Source organism: Solanum verrucosum, unplaced genomic scaffold, assembly GCF_900185275.1.
Source record: "Solanum verrucosum unplaced genomic scaffold, falcon-dt-bn FXZP01000050.1, whole genome shotgun sequence".
Lineage (NCBI taxonomy): Eukaryota > Viridiplantae > Streptophyta > Magnoliopsida > Solanales > Solanaceae > Solanum > Solanum verrucosum.
The window spans coordinates 534131-553873 of record NW_026020020.1 but is presented as its reverse complement, the minus strand read 5'-3'; the positions used below and the strand labels follow the sequence as shown (position 1 = coordinate 553873).

The 19743-nt window shown below is 35.5% G+C and overlaps 1 protein-coding gene and 1 pseudogene across 1 annotated transcript in view; one reads left to right on the top strand and one right to left on the bottom strand.

Annotated features, from left to right (window-relative positions):
- Nucleotides 1-19743, top strand: part of LOC125821071 (tetraspanin-6) — a 1176838-nt gene that overhangs the window by 1108038 nt on the left and 49057 nt on the right. The window lies entirely within an intron of this gene.
- LOC125821046 (bZIP transcription factor 17-like) lies at nucleotides 12778-17211 on the bottom strand (annotated as a pseudogene).

The following is a 19743-nucleotide window of genomic DNA, read 5'->3' as shown; positions in this document are numbered from 1 at the left end:
TGTAAGGAAAGACTCACCTCCTCCGATACAAATGTTCCAGAAGTTGAAAGGTCTGATCCAGAAGCTCCTACTCCCCATTTTGAGGTACAATCTAAGTCCCCTCAGGACACTTCAAGTTCAATTTCTAACACACTACAACATTTTAGGCCTTTGAGTTATTTTGCAACATTTGTTTGAGGTTCAAGTTAAATCCATTGACCACTAAAATATTTTGCAACATTTGTTTGAGGTTCAGTGCCTTGTTTTGAGTTATTTTTCAATATGGGGGAAGAAGAGTATTTGTTGTTAGAGCAAGCTAATGTGAAATCTCATTTTAGCTTTTCTTCAAGTATAGTTTTTTGTTCCTATGGGCTATGGATAAACCATTTTTCAGTAAACTTTGAAATATGTTTCTATCACATTGTTGAGTATTGTACCTACCAGACAATTCCACAAAATATATTAACACCTATTTAACTACTAACATGTATCAAGAAATAAATAAAATCTAGCATTTATTTTTTGTTACCAGGAATGTAAATGCAGGTATATTTTCAATTTGTAGTTATTTTACTAGAAAACATATATTCATGCTTCTCCGTCATAGTTGGTCATTCTAATCTTGTTGCATGGTTGATAGAACATTTTGATTGCTGTACTTCTGAATCATCAAAATTCCAAGGAATCATGGGAAGATACATTCAAGACTGTTTGAAAAGGAACAACATGGTCGACTTAGATGCTACAGTAGCTCAGAGATGAAATGCAACAATTTTTAGTCAGTTGGTGCAAAACAACTCTGGATTCAATGTTCAAGATATATCAGAGTGTGCCAGATTTATCCTTCCTTGACATGTTGATGCAAGCAGTGCGTGAGGTGTAAGAGGGAAAACTCATCAAATTTCTTCCGGCTCAACTCATGCTTCATTACTTGAAAAGGTATTTATATTTCATGTTCACAAGAAACTTAAATTCTAAACTTTGAAATGTGAAAAAGGGTGGAAGAATGTTGTTGACCATTAATATGACACCTATTTAAGACAATATCAGGTCACTTGTTTTGAACACATGATAATTTGTGTTGCTGCTTCCACATTTCTAACAATGTTCAAATTCATGTGTTGGAGTAGTGTTTTTCTTCATTTGTTGTGATCTAGTTGCAATCTTTTTGAGGCTGAACCTGATGTTAGGAGCTTGTATATCATCAACGTTAAGCAATATTTTACCTTGCTTAGGTAATTCGGAGAAAGATATGAATTCTAATCTGCTGATTCCTTCATAATAAGATTTGCTAGATAAATCTGAAAATGTATTTCCCTCTATATATAGGTGTTGCACCAGGGTTCTTAAATCTCCATCAAATTCCTTGTTTCTTCTACTATTGTACTAATGTTCAAGGGTGTGGTCCACACACCTTCTCTTACATTTTTCATTAAATGAGACTCATTCTTAATTATGCAATACATAAAATTTTCAGCAACTCAGTACACTAGAGCCTCTTTAATCATAATTGTCTCCACCTCAGTGTTGTGTCTGAAATGACCTCAGCTTGAGCAAACATCAGATTTCCAGTATATATCCTAACACTTATTCCTTAGGAACTCTTAGAAGGGATTTCCCCAACTAGCACTATCAGTATTGGTTTAATGAAGTCACAAGATTGGGGGTTCCAATGCACAAACCTGTTTCCATAAGCTCCAAGATAGAGATACTTATTTTTGAACACCTTGCCAATGCAAGCCTTGCATCGCCTATTGTGGTGGTGTGTACAAATATGAGTTATGCAAAATTTTGTAAGACAAAGTATTAAAGTAATAAATTATACATTTAAAAATAAATAAAAGAAAGAAAATAAATAGATTATTCCTTTTAATGAATTTTAATTTTTTTTCACTTGATGTGATGAAATTGTGAGCACAGGACAAAAGACGTGTGAAGAATTGTATATAAAAGTTCAAATAAAAGACTAGGATGGCATATTAATTGGCAGTAGAATTAATAGAAAGGACTGATGACCATGTTAAGAGTTTCAAGCTTCATTTTACTACTACATTCTAGGATACTTGGTTTTAACCAGCTGCCATATGTTGATATTTACTGTATGTACTAGTCTATCAAAATTGATTCTTCCATCAAGATTAATGTTGTTCCTCTTCCAAACCTTTCATAAGATGATTAAGCATGATCAGTTTCTCACATCATTTTTTCTAACTTTCAATTTCATTTTGAATGTGTAGGTAAATGCGGGTGATCAAATTTTAAATGTCAACCACAATTAAACTTGATCTATTGATCGTGAATGATAAGGAGTTTTTGAACTACTGTGAGATATGTTTGAATACATTTGGTTATGTGGAATTTGTTGTTGTTGCAGATCTTTAAAATATTATTTCTAAGTATGTGTAGTACAAGACATGTTTTTCACAGTTTATTGCAAATATATATATTTGAATATTTGTTAGCTTATTTGGTGTTTGAGATCATTCATATATAATTACGTGGTGAGTGAATATGTGCAAACCAAAATTATTATTTCCAATTGAAAATTGTGGCTATAAAAATTTTGGACGGCGTTTCCACACTTTGAAAGTGTGGCTATAGGGATGTCAATTGTGTGGTTTATTGATTATAAATTGTAGCATGTACAGAAGAAGATGTCACAATTTGGAAGTGTTGTTGTAGAAGAGGTATAAAAGGCTATGCTTTTAAAGAGTGGCCAATAACAAAGCAAAAGCAACACTTGAAAGTGTAGTCTTATTAAATAAAGGTGTTGCTAATGAGATGTTAAAAAGTGTGGCCTTTGTACCTCATCGGCCACACTTTTGAAGTGTAGCTGGTGTGGCATCACTTGAAAAGTGTGGCCTAAAGTCAAAGGTTACACTTCGTTAGGCCACCCCCAAAAAAGTGTTGCCAAAACTCAAAAAGTGTAACCTTTGATCAAAGGCCACACTTTATGCTAGTTTAGGCAACACTTTATAGGTGTGGCTAAAAGCCTAAAATGTTGTAGTGAAATGGAGATCAAGAGTTGTCCAACTTCGAACCTTATGAAGAAAATCTAATCGACATTGAGGATGAGGACACACTTTTATTCGAAATTGAAATTGAAGAGTCTATGTAAGTTGACATGCTCCTTGACGTACGAGCCTAAACTGCAAGCATAATGCTCATCGACACACAAGCTTAAAATGCATGTCATGAAGCTCATAAGATTCGAGCTAAGTTTTCAAGTTCTAAAGCTCCTCAAATTCGACCTAAGTTTTCAAGTTCTAAAGCTCCTCAAATTCGACCTAAGTCTTCAAATCAAAATGCTCCTCGACGCATGAGCCTAAATTGCATTTCATGAAACTCATCATATTCAAGCTAAATTTGTAAGCTCCCAATCTCCTCAAATTCGAGCTAAATCTTCAAATCAAAATACTCCTAGCTCATCAATTAGAGTTAAGTCTTCAAATCAAAATACTCCTATCTCATCAATTCGAGTTAAACCTTTATGTCATAAAGCTCATCAAATACGAGCTAAATCTTCATGTAGTGTAGCTCGTAAAATTCAAGCTATCTCTTCAAGTCACGAAGCCTCATCAAATTTGAGCAAAATCTTCAACTATAAAATGCTCCTTGACACACGAGTCAAAAATGCATCTCATGAAGCTTATCAAATTTAGCTAAGTTCTTAAGTCATGAAGTTTCTCAAATTCGAGCAGAATCTTCAAGTCTCAAAGCTAATCAAATTCGAGCAAAATCTTCAATTCGAAATGCTCCTCGACGCATGAGCCTAAAATGCATGTCATAAAGTACATCAAAGTTTTAGCAGAATCTTCAAGTTTCAAAGCTCATCAAATTCGAGTAAAATTTTCAATTCAAAACTCTTCGACGGATAAGCTTTAAATTCATGTCATAAAGTTCATCAAATTCTAGCTAAATCTTCAAGTTAAAATGTTCATCGATGCACGAGTTTAAAATAAATTTCATGAAGCTCATCAAATTTGAGCTACGTCTTAAATTTCAAAGCCCCTGAACTTCGAGCCAAGTTTTAAAATCGTGATGCTTCTCAAAATCGAGCCAAATCTTTGTCACGACCCGAGCCTACACCCTGGATGTGGCCAACACTCGGGAACCATTGCAGGTCCCCAAGTGAACCCTCATCCTGGCTGACTACAAACGGAAGACTAACTTAAGCATACAAAGCTTAAAACTGAAAATTCATCAAACTTAAATACAAAGCTTTAACTCAAAAGAATAACTCTGAATAAAAATAAAGTACTCAACTAGGCAACAATAGGCAACTCAAGTGTTCAATACATTTAATAAGATAAATGAAATAGACTTCTCAAACTCTACTTTCTATCTATGAAGCCTCTAAATGGTAAAGATGGAAGTCCGGACAAAACTCACGACATCCTGATAAAATTGAAAAGTAAATAAAATCCTCCGAAATCAAGGAGGCTTACCATAGCTAACTCGAACTCCATGGGCATCCACGAAGCTCATGTTGATGATCCCGATTACCTAAATCTGCGTTAAGAAAGGATGTAGGCCAAATGGCTCAGTACATGGAATGTACGAGCATGTAAGGGGAATTCTAAAGCATAACATAAGCTTGAAACTTGATAAAAAAGAAACATACTTAACTCCCCTCAACTCATCTCAACTCAAAGAAACATGGTTCAACTCAACTCAAGGAATACTCAAACTACTCAAACTTACTCAACTCAGAAGTACGATAAGATACTTAACTTAGTAATAAGGTTCTCAACTTAGACACTCAACTCAAGATACTCAACTCGAAAGACTCAACTCATGATACTCAAGGATAAAGCAATAGTAAAAGATGCTATATATATGGAAAGCTAAAATATATATATATATATGGAAAGCTGTAAAACTGTAGATAACAACTCAATGTATTTAAACATACAATAATACTTAATGTGTCTATAAAAATACATTTTAACTTTGTGGGAGTTTCTCTAACTAACAACTATCACTATGAGCCTAAGTGATGATACACCGTCTTGTCCACGCTGCCAGAACTGTCCTATACCTTTTCGTCATATAGAATGCCTTAACTAAGTAGATCCACTAGTCTATGCTATAAAGCACTAAGGAATCATCTAAAATGTATGATCCTTATGATGGCTACATGGTTTATGGAGACTTGAGTTATTATGAACTCGCGTCCCCATATCGGTGCTCAATACTACTCTCAAAATATACTCAACTCATATATTTTAAAAATAAAACTCTTTCTACGATTTGAGAGAATTACTCAAAAAAGTTGCTCAAAGGCTCTCTTGAAAATCGATGTTTCCTTTCTTGTTCAAATGTAAAAGCATTTTAACTCTTGGGATACTTAGTTCCCATAAAATCTTTGAAGAAATGAACTTTATTCTTACTCTTTACTCAACTCAAAGCTTAAGTCTTAAAACAAAGTTAAAATGTTTGTAAAAGATTTCTTAAAAATATGGTTCATGCCGAATTATGTGCGTGAACGACTCAATGCAAGGTTTTCAACAACCATAGATAGAACTCAATACTTGGAACTCAAGAACTTCAAAGATACTACTCATTTCAAGAATGCTCAACTCAGAGGGTTCATGCGGAATTATGAGCATGAACTACTCAACTCAAGGACTCTACAGTACTTCTCATCTCAAGACTGTTCGACTTATAGGGTTCAAGAGGAATTATGGGCATGAAAAATTCAACTCAAGGACTTCATGGGTAACATGTAATAGTCCCAGGATTAGAAGTATAATCTCACAGGGGATTATGAATTCAATACTCAAGACTTAGGACTTAAAGATACTACTCCTCTCAAATGTGCTCAATTTATTAAGTTCATACAGAATTCATGGGCATGAACGACTCGACTCGAGGGTATAAATAATAACATGAAACTCATGTATACGACTCTTGTTATTCTCATACTTACTTCCTCAAAACATAGTTCAAATTGATAGTTGAGCTCAAAGGATTCACAATTGAACTCAAAGACTTTCTTGAACTCTACTCTTAACTCTCTCTTGAATGTGAATTATGAATTCAAGATTTATGGTTCATGATATGAAGGATCTCATGATGATAAAGTAGACTCATGAATACATTCTCATACGTACTTGCTCGAGTCTTGAAACAAGTTACTAGAAATCGTAGAAGACTCCTTAAAAAGACTCAAAGGGACTTTCTCGAAATATTCGAATGAACTCTCAAAACTTAACTCTTAACTCTGCCTTGAATTTGAATGATGAATTCAAGGTTAATATCATGTTATGAATGATTTCTAGGTGTTTAGAAGTAGCTTAGAGTAGTAAGAATTGAAAGGGAGTGAAGGTGCACTATAAACTAACTCAAACGGAGCGACCGACGACAAACTGGATAGGGCAGGCGACCCTGACACATTGAGTGGCGTGGGGCACCAGCCCCGACAAACTGGATAGGGCAGGCGACCCTGACACACTGAGTAGCATGGGGCACCAGCCCCTAAACTTCAGAGGAGGGTTTGGGGTGCATTGGCTGGCGCGACGCGCCAGGTCTGAACCCTGGAAACCCGACGAATTTATTTGCTCGTTTTCTTACCCTAATTCACCTAGAACCGAACGGTTTCTTCACCACTCACTTGGATTTGATTACTTAACATAATTACACTCTAATATACTTTATACAACCCTCAAAACACTCCCTTTAATCTCAAGAAATCATCAAAACCCCAACAAAACAAAATTTAGAATGAACCTTAAGAATACCTATCAAGAACTCTAATCTTTCAACTTTAAGAATGAAATTTCACTGAAAATAACATGATTGGCATGTGGGTGAACAAACCCAACACTATGGAAGCTTACATACCTCTTAGGGATTAAACCCATGGCGAAAATCCGCAACAACACGCAAGAATGTCGACGAATGCTTGATCCTCTACTCTTTTCTCCTCTTTCCTCTTCTTTTCTCTTCTTGAACTCTCAACTAAAACCCTAGGCATATATTAGGATTATAAAACTGAACCTAATAGGATTAGACCCGTAAAACCTTACTAAAAATGAATTAAATCTGATTGGGTAAGGAAAAGACCAAAATACCCCTTACTATTTTTGGGTAACTTTCCTTATTTGGAGAGCCAGACTTCAAAAGGGCATGGGCATACCTCACTCATACGAACTCAAAACTTAGCAAACTCGGTGGTGATGAAAAGTAATTCAAAGACCATTCATTGGATACCTTGTAGCCCAGCTAACTCATCCCGTACTGAGAGTTATGGTCTTTTGAAGTTGACCTAAAACATAGAAGAGCTTAGGAATGACTTTAATGAATTATCTCTAGTTCTTCTTGGAACTCAAGGTGCTACATCTAGTGACCTTAACACTTAGAAAATTTTTAATTCGTTGGTAAAAATCTCACTCAATACGAAGAGCGGTTCGAGTCTTAGTTCAATTTTTTTTTGGGGTGTTACTGTATCTCCTCCTTGGGATCATTCATCCTCGAATGACGACTGGACTGGGTATGGAATAGGGTTACTCTTACCAAGGTCTGAGTCTAATGGTACTCTTTTGCTATATTCAAGCTTAACTCAAATCCTTAGGTTTGGGTATTCCTCTCTATAGGGAATCACATCCCAAACTATTTCTCTTTACCACCAAATAGGGCTCATATCAAGAACCACCTAATGTTTAACAACACCACATTCAAGCTTAGTACTCTAACAACTTCATGGACTCTTACTAACGAACTCCTTCGAAACAAACTAAAGGCTCTCATTTAACTATTTCTTATAGTAAAACCTCATCCTCTTTTTTCTAACATCACTCTATCACTAAAAGTACCTCTGAAAGGATATCTCCAATACTCTTTGGAACTCATTACTATCTTACTCTCAAACACTTGGCTTGATTTCTCATCTTTTCATCTCCCTCTTAAGTCTAAAGCTGACACTCGAAAGCTATAGACCTATTCCATCGTCTCTAAATTGGTCTACCTACATCCTCTTTTACTGTAACACTCGGGAGATGCTTATCTCATGACTACCAAACTCTCCATAAGAAAGTACTAAGACCTTTTTCTAAGGTGCTTCTCTTAACATCTTCTGATTACATACCCTATTGGTACACCTCTTAATGCTTTTGTGACTTAGCCACACTTCGCTGCCCTTATCTAAAGGTTAGGGTCGCTCACTGGTATTACTCATATTTGTTGTAGCTAACATCTAAATTCCTTACCTACTCTATGTTAAGTCTTCTAGATCAAATCTCAAGACTAACATCATCACCCTCATGTTGCCATTCATTTGATCATGACAATCATCTCAAATTCAAGCTTAATATTTATTACTAAACCCAAATATCAATATGATTGCTCACCTACTATACCATACCTCATTAATTGATCAGTTCTATAACCTTTTGAACATCATGGCCCTCTAAAAAATATCATAAACCTAGCTTAGATCTATCACTTTATGAATACTTTGCTCTCTTATTAAACACATGAATTTAGTCTCCTCTAATACGATGGCACATCGAGATCAACTCTATTCTCGTTAACAAATATATACTCTATCTCATCTTGACTAGAAACTCTCACTCTACCCATAAGGGAAAGCTCCTCATCAATATCTTACTAGGTGCATGACTATAGTAACATAGCTTGTCAAAACACCATCTCCCTTACTTAGATTACTAAATATTTGCATACTATTCTCTTAACTTAGGGGTACTCTTTACTACTACTGCTCATAATCTCGTAGCTCATGCTACCTTTTCGGGTGAAAATACTAACCAAGCTCCAAACATACTTTCTCATAAGGATCTCAGCTGAAACAAGGCTTAAGGAAAAGAGTACAACTCACTTTTAGCTCAACACACAATTCATATAATATGAGTGCATTCCTATAAAACTCAACACTTAACTCACTCATGGGCTTCTCTCAAGCCCCTCTAGAGTCTCATGACTTCCTCAATACTTTTGCTAAGAATAACTCACCCATAAGGATATTGGGCTTTACTTTTCAACCACCTCTAGTATGATGGGTAATCGAATGATTCTGAGAAACACACGAGTATGAATAAACCTCTATGACATAACTCTATTGCACGATTAACAGTATGAAAGAAGGGAAACTTTTCTTAAATGTCTATAGTCCCTCGTTTAAAGAAGTGGGGCCCTCACAACCATAAACAAGACCCTACCGACATAGCTTCATAGACACCCTAGGACACTTGAACTCTGTGCTCTGATACTAACTTTGTCATGACCCGAGCATACACCCTGGACGTGGCTGACACTCGAGAACCATTGTTGGTTCCCAAGTGAACTCTCATCCTAGCTGACTACAAGCGGAAGACTAACTCAAGCATACAAAGCTTAAAACTGAAATGAAATTCATCAAACTTAAATACAAAGCTTTAACTCAAAAGAATAACTCTAAATAAAAATAAAATATTCAACTAGCCAACAATAGGCAAACACAAGTCTTTAATACATTTAATAAGATAAATGAAATAGACTTCTCAAACTCTACTTTCTATCTGTGAAGACTCTAAATGACAAAGATGGAAGTTGGGACAAAACTCACGACATCCTGACAAAATTGAAAAGTAAATAAAATCCTTCGGAAGCAAGGAGGCTCACCGTAGCTAACTCAAACTCCATATGGTATCATCGAAGCTCCTGTTGATGATACCGAATACTTGGATCTGCAAAGGATACATGCCAAATGGCTCAATACATGGAATGTACGACCATGTAAGGGGAATTCTAAAGCATAACATAAGCTTGAAACTTGATAAAAAGGAAACATACTTACCTCTTCTCAACTCATTTCAACTCAAAGAAATATGGTTCAACTCAACTCAAGGAATACTCAAGGATACTCAAACTACTCAAACTTACTCAACTCAGAAGTACTCAATGATAAGATACTCAACTCAAGAATACGGTTCTCAACTCAGATACTCAACTCAAGAATAGGGTTCTCAACTCAGATACTAAACTCAAGATACTCAACTCGAAAGACTCAACTTATGATACTTAAGGATAAAGCAATTAAAAAAAGATGCAATATATATGGAAAGCTGTAAAACTGTAGATAACAACTCAATGTATTGAAAAATACAATAATACTCAATGTGTATATCAAAATACAATATAACACTGCGGGAGTTTCACTAACCGACAACCACCACTATGAGCCTAAGTGATGATACATTGTCTTGCCCACGCTGCCAGAACTGTTCTATACTTTGCTGCCATATAGAATGCCTTAACTAGTAGATCCACTAGTCTATGATAAAAAACACTAAGGAATCATCTAAAAAGTATGACCTTAGGATGGCTACATAGTTTATGGAGACTTGAGTTGTTATGAACTCGCATCCCCATATCGGTGCTCAATACTACTCCCAAAATATAGTGATCTCATATGTTTTAAAAATAAAACTCATAGTTTGATGTATCTTACTGCCACAAGTCCCGATATCATGTAAGTTGTAAGTTTTATAAGTAGGTATATGGAGAGCCCGACAGAAATGCACCTGCTAGCTGCCAAGAGAATCCTTCGCCACTTACAAGGAACCAAAGATTTTGGTTTGTTCTACAAGAAGGGTGAAAATCTGATTTGATTGGTTTTGATGACAACGACTACGCAGGAGATCAAGATGAGAGAAAAAAAATACCCCAGGCTATGTTTATTTACTAGGAACAACAGTTGTTTCATGGTTTTCCAGGAAGCAAAAAATTGTCACTTTATCTAGTACTAAAGCAGAACTTGTTGTTGCTACAACTTGTGCTTGCCAAGCTGTTTGGTTTAGGAAGACTCATGAAGAACTACAATTCAAACAAGAAAAAGTAACTTCAATTTTCTGTGACAACAACTCTGCCATCAAGCTATCTAAAAATCATGTGTTACATAGAAGAAGCAAGCACATTGATGTGAAGTATTATTTCTTGCCAGATCTCAATAATGAAGGAACAATAGAGCTACAGTAATGCCAAAGTGAAGATCAGTTGGCGGACATATTTACTAAAACTCTCAAGTTTCTCACTTTCCAAAATCTTAGGAGGTTGAAAGAGTTCAAGAAGATGAAGTTAAACTAAAAGCTTTCGGTTTAAGGGAGGGTGTTATAATAAGTCATGTTTGGAATAAAATGTCTATCGTTATGTTTGTCCTAGTCTTTAGGAAGTAGTTTTAAATGTGGGTTGTTATCAAGTTTTTAGGAAAAAAATCTTGGTGCAGTAGTGCCTAATTTTTAGGTTCAGTTTTTCCTATGTATTTGTTTTATAAAAGGACTATCGCAGCAGTGAAAAAAACAGCGTCAAGAAATTTCTTTTTCACTTACTGCCTCTACTCTATACTCTATCTACATTAATTTTAATTGCAGATGGTCTTATTCAACTCCATGCCTCAATAGGAATTTTTCCTTCCATAACTTTAGTTGGCAGCCTATTCAACAAATACACAGAAGTATAAACAATTTCTTCCCAAAAGCATTGTGGTAGTTTCTTTTCAAGCAACAAACATCTTGTGATTTCAACAACAGTCTTGTTCTTCTTCTCTGAGAATCCATTTTGTTCAGGTGAATAGCTTATGGTCAACTTGTGCAATCTATTCACTATATTTGGAAATTAATTCATTAAAACAAAGTAAGAGCATTCACTAAATCAAGAGAGTAACAAGTACACCATAAACAAGCTTCAGAATCTGAAGGATGTCATAGAACTCCATCTTTGTTGTGGTCTTCATGATTTCATTTCATTGCTTTAGAAGTTTCTGAAGACATAAGCAATCATTGCAACCTTGATTTTTAAGAAAAATACTTTAGGACATTGGCTGGAATTTTTTCAGTATTATTTTTTTCATTTAGAAGCCAAACAAATTTTGTACTTAGTATAATGTGCTCTCCTAAAATATTTTTGGTATGACCAATTAAAAATTTAGAACAATTTGCAGCTCCACACAGACAATGATCAATTGTACTCCGGTATCACGCAAAATTATAGTTACACGACAACTCTATTCCAACAGATATATCTTCTTTACAAAATTATATTTCTCTATACATTCATGACACCTAATTTTTATGATGTGATTTCTCAAACGACTAACCTAATTAAGGAACAGGGGAATACTTGAGAAGTTAAGAAGGGAGGCCACCTTCAAAGGTGATGCCATCCTTTAGCATATTTTAAAAAGTAAAGGAGGTCATTCATAGAGGAAGAGTTGGTGTCTTTTAAAAGAGTTCATAGTCTGATGGGTTATCCATAATCTTATATCAGAGGTGCTGGGAGTTATCAATTCTTCATTAGTCTGAAAGCATAATTTTTTTTAATGCTTCATACATTGCCTCCATTGAAGAGAAGAGAGAAGTAGAGTTTAAGGACTTCTGACGCATAAGCTACGTGAGAAGTTTCTATGATATTGTTGTTGATTTGCTCACTATGGTCATAAACATATCACAACTTAAGAAAATACCTCACTTTTTATCCTTTCTTTTCTCTTTCTGCTAATATTGTGGTTGTATAATCGTACTACATTTAATTTCTTAATTAACCGACGTTCAAAGATTTGAGTTTCCTAGGTAAGATGTCATATCATTTCGGAGAAAGTCAAATGTTTTTTGGTTATTTGCTAATGTAAGGAATTGCCAACTACAATTGTCATTTTTGAGTAAATATATAGTGCACAAACATGATACATATAACTTAAAGGTTTTTTTTTCGCTTTCTTCTTTTGATAATAAAAGAGACATAATGTATTATTATTATTGCAGAAACAGGACACATAAAGAGACAACTATCACCCTCCATAAGTTAATGAGGATTAATAGTAGATCTTATGGTATCTAGAAAACTGTGTTTTGATGATTCTTCTGCTACATGAACACTATCAATAAATGGAAGCATGCAAGAATAGGTGACATATTTGACACTATCAATAAGAACAACAATGAATATCCGAGAGACGAAATTTGGACCCATGATTCCATCACCATCACCATCACCATCAACCAGAACAGATACTACCAAGGAAGAAACTGACTTATTTGTGTTTGAAACGACCCCAAAAATGCCCGAAAATGTGCTTCGAAAACACCTAAAATTGTAATTTCCATATATCTCAAAATCCGTGCATCATTTCGGAAATTCGACTTCATATTCTTATTCAGGGGGTCAAATTGAGTGGGAAATGAGTCTAACCCGAATTTTAGAACAACCGTATCAAAATTCAAAAATCACAAAAAATGCGATTTTGAGGGTCAACTTTAAAGGGGCATATCTCTCAGCACACAAGGAACTGGAAGGAGCTCAAACTATCAAAATTAAAGCTCTGTGAGTTAGCTTTCCAACGCAATTTGTTTCACCTCATTCCGAGTTAGGATGAAGGAGTTATGACCATTTTCGTAAAACCTGTCCGGCAGAAAATGCAAATTCCAGTAGCCGAAAACACTGTTCACCCGCCTCAATTTTTTTTTTCTAAGTGTTGGGACGTTTTTATAAAAAGGGGACATATCCATACTTAGTCATTTAACTTCAAAACATCCAAAAACTCTCTCTAAACCCTCTCCAAAAATTCCACCAAGATCATCAACCAAATTCAAGGATCCCAAGCTTTAATTCCGGATTCAAGATTCAATCTCAAGCAATTCTCCATTCCAATCTTCATCAAGAATTCTCCAAAGTTGAGGTATGTGGGTTGATTGTGGAAACCTTCCTTTCCACAAGTCCAACCATTTATCCTCTATTTTACTTCAAGTTTATGGGTCCTTATGATCATTTATGAACTCTTGAATTATGGAATTATTACTACACATCCTATTATGGTCTATTTTTGTATATTATCATGAAATGGAATGATTATATGATGTTTATGGTTTTCATGCCTCAATGATCAAATTATGAAGGTTGTTATATATGTATATATATATATGTATGTTGTTGGTGGGCTGTTTTATATGGATTTTGAAATTGGTTGGACTTAGTACTCTTGAAACACATGATTTTATTTACATGAACAAGTAGCCCACCATATGTTTGATAAAATGCCATTTATAGAATTCTTATGAAATGGAAGGTCCAATGTACGTCCTATGAGTCGGATGATTATATAAGTATTGAAATGATGATGAAATGGATACATGTATATGATTTTCTCTATATAGTGTGTGAGTCGATCAAGCCTAGCTCGGGGGGTTGTAGGCCCGGGTAACCGTATCAAGGGGTTGGTACCTTGATTGCCTAGTACGGGGGGTAGTAGGCCCGTATAACCGTATCGAGGGGTTTGTACCTTGGTTGCCTAGTACGGGGGGTAGTAGGCCCGTATAACCGTATCGAGGGGTTTGTACCTTGGTTGCCTAGTACGGGGGGTAGCAGGCCCGTATAACCATATTGAGGGGTTTGTACCTCTTTCGCCTCTCCAAGGGGGTGGTAGGCCTTGAAAATACTATATTGATGGTCACTCACTACACATATACTATGTCCTACTAAATATGATTTTTATATAAGCATCATTATACATATCATCTCATTAATATGCTATCTATCGGGTACGATTATGCATTTTGCCTATGATGTCCATCCCTTGTTGCATTGCATTGCATCCCATATACTTAGTACATTCAAACGTACTAACGCATACTCTATGCCTACATGATGTCACCATGTAGGGACCGGAGCACCGCTTGACCCTCGTCCTCCGCGTGGCTAATACAATTTTCTATCAAGGTTATTGGTGAGTCCTCCATTCCGGGGACGTTGCTTATGATCTTTTGCTATGTATAAGACTTTTCTTTTTAGTTATGTTTTGGCTATGAGGGTGAGCCCGGTAGTTTGTCTTGGCCCCCGCTAAGTACTCATGTTTAGAGGTGGTGTTGGACAAGTTGTGTATTATGCTTGAGCTTGACTCATCTATGGTGTTTATGTACCATTTCTTTTTTTTTTTTTGCTCCCTTAGTCCCGATTTCCCCCTTGATTATGCTTATCGCTTATGGTCATTTTAATTGCTTCCGCGACCAATGATGTGTAAGATACGCTATGAGGCTTGTTTGGGGTTCCTTCGGGTTCCCCATTCGCCGGTCACGTCTAGGCCCTAGGCTTGGGTCGTGACAGTGTTGACATTCTCTCGCTTTCCATTTGTTCCAATTTTTTCTTCAGAAATGCTGTGAGAGGGTCTAGATAGGGAAACTGGAGGACCATTGAGGATTCTTCTATTTCTGTGGAGACGCGTGCCATTCTGTATTTCTTCCATAGATATATCTCTAGCATTGGTAACAGGAACTATGGATTGTGGAGCAGAACATGACGCATTAAACTCGAATACTTTTTTACACATGTCTAAACTCAACAAAAGCCCTGCCCAAATGAACACAAAAAATGAATTAAAATATTGGAAAGAAGAAGGCTTCTCCAAACCAAAAATTTTCTTAGACTATATACTATGACGAGGATACAATGATGTAAGATATAGAATTATGGGACTCAAAGCAATTAAAAATACCTACATTCTCAAAGCAAACACTTGAAAGAGTAACTAGATTTGCCTCCGTTGAAAGTTGTTTAGGGTATAATATCTAGAGGAATTCATTTCTATCAAGAATAGAAGATTTGAACTAAAAAAATGGAAAAAGAAAAGAACAACATGAATTTAAATGATATGAAGTCCTTAAAATGCTCAATCATATCACACAGATAAGAATTAATAGTCAGTCTAGATATAAATACACTTACCAGCAACACCTTCAAGGTACCATTGCTGCATAGTTTCCTTTACATTCTCTTTCTCCTTAGATCCAAGAACCCTTTCTCCCACTGCAGGACTTCGATAAAGGCAAGGATGGATTCCTGGGATAGACGTGGATAAATCTCCGGGAACTGCGAGGCCTGGCTCTCTATTTTTCTTATCATCACTTCCATGAGATGCCATGGCTTTCTCACTTGCCAATACATACTGAATAATCAAGTTCCCATTAATCTCAATAAGTTTATCATTTCTTGGGACATACAAAGAGGCTGCTAGAGGATCACTACCATTGCCCACATGAACAAACTCATCTACAACCTTATTGCTATTTTGCTAATTGCTTTCACCTTGACCTCTCTGGCCACAATGCAAGCTATGATCTTTTCTGCCGTATTTCCCAAAATATCCAGTCCCATTCACATGCCCGTCAATAGTCAAAACTCTTCCACGATATTTTTCATAAAACCACTCACAAGAGACTCTTCACTCAGAAATGGTTCCCGCATACCTCCATATCTCACTTTCAATAAAGGAACCAACCAACCAAAGAGCAGCATGAAGAACAACACACCAAGGAAGCTAACACTAGTAACCTTCTTTGTTTTCACCTCACTCTTATTTTTCTCCACCTTCTTTCTACTTTTTGGTGCGGGCGCTAGTGCTTGTGATTTCAACTTTGGAATCGAAACCAATGGCACTTGAGATCCTTGTCACTTCATCATATAAGGTGGTGTCTATGACATCTATGAAGGAGGGTATGGATAAATCCCGAGGGGTGCCGACACTTGAGGAGGTACACCAGTACCTCCAAGCTGTGCCTTTAGAGTTGCATTTTCCGCCATTTCAGAGGATAACTTTGCATTGAAGTGTTGAATTGTTGAATGAAGTATTCTAAATTTATCCTCTAACTCCTCATCATAATGTTTTTTTCTTTTCCTTGACAAGTGAGCACTTTCCCTGTTCCTAATTTTTCTAGCCATCTTCTTTTTGTCCTTATCATTATTAACATTATCACTGAAGGAAAATAGAGTGGATTTTTGGTGTTTGCTTACATTATTCGAATCTACATTTCTCTTTTTCAAAAAATCGCTATAGTTACTTATATTAGCATTGACACCCTCTAATTTGAGTTTCTGTTCTACAACTCCACCCTTTACTGAATTATTTTCTAAATTTAGAGAAAAATGTACTGGTTTGTTTGAAGCCAGAGCTTCCCCGAGACAATATTCCGAGGTCGATTTGATTGTTCCAGAAGCATCGTCAAAAGTCCTAATCAGTTGACTCTTAGGTTGACCAAAGCTATTTGGATTCATCTGACTCGATTCTAAACTCGGCTCTGATCCGAGACAGTCGGATAGACAACTAGGGTTTTGAAATGCATCATCATTGGTAGGGTTTGGAAAAATATCATTGAACGATTCGTCAAGAATGATGTCATCGATCATGAAATTAACATTTTGAAATTCCATAGGAAAATCTTTGACATTTTCTTGATATGTTGCGGTCATTTATAGGGCAAAAAAAGTACGGTCAAGAAGTGGAACTACAAGACCATCGAACTCCCCGATGAAGTTCGCTTCTTCCGTCGGTGGTGGATTGGCCATATCAAGATTTTTCAACAATTAATCAGAGATTTTGAGAGAGAGACAGGGTAGGAATAGAGATAAACTGAGAGTTACTTTTCTTTTATAGTTTTATTTTTGGATATCGTTAAGATTGATCCATTAGATTTTGTAGATATCATATCTAAGAAATAAAAATTCAGATTCTTGAAGTTTTCAAAATAATTTTGTAAGATTGTTTCATTAGTTGGTAGTGTTTATGTTTCCAACAAGAGCATGTATGAATACAATAATGCTCTCTTAAATGATTAAACCTTAGAAAAAATTGTTAGTTTTCATTGAAGTAAAGGGTGTAAATATTTGATCCAAGAATATTTGATTCTATTTATTTTCTCTATGCCTCTTTATTTCACACTAAGAAGGTCATAATCTAGAGTTCAATGACTAGTATATCTTTTGAAAATGAATCTTTCTAGTTAAGGATATATGCCTATTTGAGTGCTTTTAAATCAAGAGCACTAAGTGCAGGATAATAATGCTCCCATATAGTTGTTCATCAAAATTTTGTAAATTTCTAGTGGATTGATGATCTTTATTCATGCAAGTTTAATGCACATTTTAATTGATAAACTGATATATTTGAAATGTGAAATTACATATAAATAGAATTGATATTTTATTTGAAATACAATTATGACTAATTATTTTTCTTGTTTTCTTACTAACATATCAACTCCTACATTAATTGTAGAAATAAAAAAAAATCTCTTGATCATCATGGACAATTCTAGAAATAAAACATGAATGTCTTTTGACTGACTCAATAAAGAATACTTGAATGGAATAGAAGATTTTATAGATAATTTATTTTCTGAAAAATAGGATGAAGAAAAAATTTCATGTCCTTATATAAAATGTATGCTTATCGATCAAGTAAAACAGTTATGTGGTTAATGGTATATGACATCATATGATAATTGATTTTGTCATGAAGAGTCTCTAAAATGATCTAATAATACTCAAGGAAATAAAAATAGGCAGTCAACTTTGAGGGTTGATGATATGAAAGGAATGATATGTTGTTCAACCCATATCGCTTAGATACATGGAGCAATAACTTAACAAATTTTAAAGAGTACTTTCAAAATTAGAAACTTACAACCAGTAAAGAAAATAGAATTTGAAACAGATTAGAAATAATATAATAAATATTTTTTTGAAAGAAGAAAACGAGTCCACTGAATGCACAATGTGTCCTTAAGGAAATTATTTCCCTCAAGTAACCGAGTTAATGGAATATATCCTCCCAAGATAGAACGATCTTACTCACTAGTGTATCGGTACTTGTAATGACCAAGTTGGTCATTTTTGGAAAGTTTCGTGAACTTACCAATTTACCCCTCCTGATATTGACCCCGAATTATTTCTAATTGATTTTTGAGAATTGGTTTTGAACTTTGGTTATAAGTTGTGAATTTTGTAAGTTTTGAGTTTGAAAGGCTAAAGTTGTTAAAAAGTGGTTTTTGGTGCCTTTAGAGTTTTGAGTGTCAGTACGGAATTTCATTGATCCCATCAGTCCTAGAATGTGGAATCTATTCTGTGAGAGTTGTCGATTTCAGATTTAGAGTCTGTTTGAGGATTTGAGGTCCTTTGTTGGAAAATTGTGGAAACTTAGCTTTGGCTTGATTTTGGTCAACATTTGGGGCTTGAATGCTCAGATCAGATTTCCAAGAGTTCTGTTGGTTTCAGAGGATGATTTCATATCTAGGTGAGGTGTTGGTTAATTTTTTAGGGGTCCCAATCTTCTTTTGGCCTTTTTAGGTGTTATGTTAGTTTTTTGTGTCTTTCATGAATGTTGGGTCAAGGAGACCTCAAATTCATACTTGACGGTTCCATTGAGTCTGGAATGTTGAGTATAGTAAACTTACATATATGGTTTGTGTGTAGATGTTTCCGAACGATTATTAAGGGTCCTTTCAATGACTTTATTATTGGCTGATGTTTCTGGTTCTGTAGTCCTCACGTTTATGGAAGCGAAGGTCGGCTCACAAAAGATAGAATGGCCATTTGGGTGGGGTTTGCTTAAGTGGACCACTGCTCGCTTTAGCGGGGTTCGCTTAGGTGGACCAGTGCTCACTTAAGTAGAGCGTGCTTCGCAAAAGCGAGACCTCCAGTTTTTGCATGGTTCACTTTTGTGACATCAGAGAGGAGTTTTTGGTCTAAATTTTTTGGGTTTAAGCTATATTTTGCATTTTTGAGCTTGGAAAAACCACCGGAGGCAATTTTGAAGTGATTTCTTGTGCTAAATCTTTTGGGGTAAAATTAGTAGTATTGGAGTTATAAGTATGGGAAAATACCCAAAAACCCTTAAAATAACTGCCAGATTGATCCTACGATTATGACCTACTCTCCGTACTGGTCAATTGTAGACCAAATACTTGATCCTTAAACATCATCCAAATTTGGCAAGACCTTTTT